This window comes from Dioscorea cayenensis, chromosome 11, assembly GCF_009730915.1.
Source record: "Dioscorea cayenensis subsp. rotundata cultivar TDr96_F1 chromosome 11, TDr96_F1_v2_PseudoChromosome.rev07_lg8_w22 25.fasta, whole genome shotgun sequence".
Lineage (NCBI taxonomy): Eukaryota > Viridiplantae > Streptophyta > Magnoliopsida > Dioscoreales > Dioscoreaceae > Dioscorea > Dioscorea cayenensis.
In genome coordinates, this window is record NC_052481.1 from 7,563,407 (window position 1) to 7,565,732 (window position 2,326).

Genomic DNA, 2,326 nt, shown 5'->3' on the forward strand with positions numbered 1-2,326 from the left:
ATTAAATGAAGGCCAATTTCGAGAATTAATGCAACTTTTCTCAACCTCAGACAATCCTTTGCCACTGAATATCTTAATTAGCATAAGGCATGGAGCGAGTTACCCTTATTTTAATGCTAATTAATTTCTTGATCTCTTAGTGAACTGACTAGGTCAAGTAAATAATAACTCTTATCATTTTCCTTGGGCACCACACACTACTCAGTGTCACTAATCAAGTGGCCGGTGAAATTCACTCTCTCTATAGAGAGGGACAATCTCTTCACTTCACCCATGTCTCTCAGCATGAACTCTAACATGCTCATATATACCCATACTTGCCACTCAGTTACAAATGGTGTTAGGCATAAGTTAAGCATGTAAGGATTCATCCGAGATCCATAGTGATTTCAGGTCGAAGGATTCGAGTACAAGAATTTCTTGAGAAAAACACTTATGACTTTATAGCCATGTAGTGCTCTCAAGAGCGGATTGATCCAGGTACACTATTCCCTAACATGTATCTATGTCCTTTGATTGATATCCCATATCCTATGACCAGTAAAACAAAGCTATCTCACGAAAGACATACTAGTCTTAATTTATTTTCATTCCCATGAAAATAATCTACTAGGGACATTTAGAATATTGTTCTAGTTTATGCTTCAAGGTTTTACTATCCAAATCACACATTTGATATTTTGAGCAGAACCAATATGCAAGGATATTTTATCTTTTTAACTATGTATAGAAAAAATAATAGATAAAATGATGTCTTATAATAATTATCCAAATAATAAGAGTTCATACAATGTATTGGGGCTAGGGCTTACACTAATAGGTGCGATCCTCGGGAGAGGGGGCTTGCTAAAATGACATAAGGAAGGAAGCGATTGTAGGTAGGAGATGCTCAAAATGAGTCAATTGCTACAAAGTGGGCTGAAAGAATTGGGAGGGTTTAAGGTGTCACAAGTTCGGTTGTAACTGAGCTAGAACTCAGGTATGTTCAGCAAGGTGGATAGTGATATAACTGGGTGTTGCAACATCTAACTTTGTAAGGTGTCTAAGTTAGGAAACCGTGGAGAAGTTTAAAAGAGGAGGATCTATTGGGAGGTGGGTACGAAGATACCTTACTTGAAGATTTAAGATGAGCCATGAGTATGAGACCCTTTGGTCAGGGTTGAGGAGAGTGGGCATCGGGCAATCTTAAGAGGGTGTTCTTTATTATTGGTGGATTGTTTTTCTGGGCTTGGCCCCCCAGATGTAAGCAAGGTTGTGCTGAACTAGGTAACCAAATTATATGTCTTTTTTTCTCTTGCACGATTGTTTGTGTGTTTTAATTTCTTGTGAGATTGGGTGTTTACTTTACACACATCTACCCCTCCGGAACTAACAATATATATATTTATATATATATTTTTAATTTTTTATAAAAATATATATTTATATTTTATTATTGACCCCGATCGATCCTGGTTGAACCCTTGACCTCAGATCCCTAAGCTTCACCGGGTCAATGCCCAGTTTGAGTTTGTCAACATTGACTTTTCTTACACTGATGCCCATAGTCTTTGTATGTTTCATTTGAGAACCTCCTTTAGCAAAACATTATAGACATATATTTGAAAATGATGACCTTCTTTGGTGTGCACACTCTAGTACATTATCACATTATCTTTCTTTTGCTGTTGATATCACCATCTCATACCTCGAAAGTCATTTATGGTGTTCAAACTTTTAGATGTTTCTAGTACAATATCACATTATCACATTATCTTTCTTTGATGTTCAAACCTTTAGATGTTACACGCTCAAGACATACATTTTCATTGTTACACTCATTTTTATCCCCATTGTCACTTTTGGAGAAGTCCTTGATGATGGCATTGCCTATATCTACCATGCTCCAATAAGGAGGAAGGAGAGTAAATGAGATATATAACTTCAGTTTTTTAGATGAAGAATGATAGTTTTCCTTAGGTAGGAAGTATGATCGTTCACGTAAAGCATTAAAAAGCCTCATTCATTCTTTAATAATCTAATTCTCTTTATTTATTTGTAAATAATAATCATTATTAATATTATTATAAATGATCTATAAATATTTATCACACTATTATTAATTGTTAAATTAACAATAGTGATAACCATAAAAATAGCTATGACTATAGTAGTAGTAGTAATAATAGAAATAATAATGAATATAATAGGGAAAAGTACAAAAAAAAACCCCCTTGTGATTTCTGAGTTTTGCAAAATAAGGAATGAGGATTTTTTTTTTATTATATGATGTGTGGTTTCCCAGATTTGTAAAAAAGGGAAAAACTTGTTAACGGTGTTAACTTTT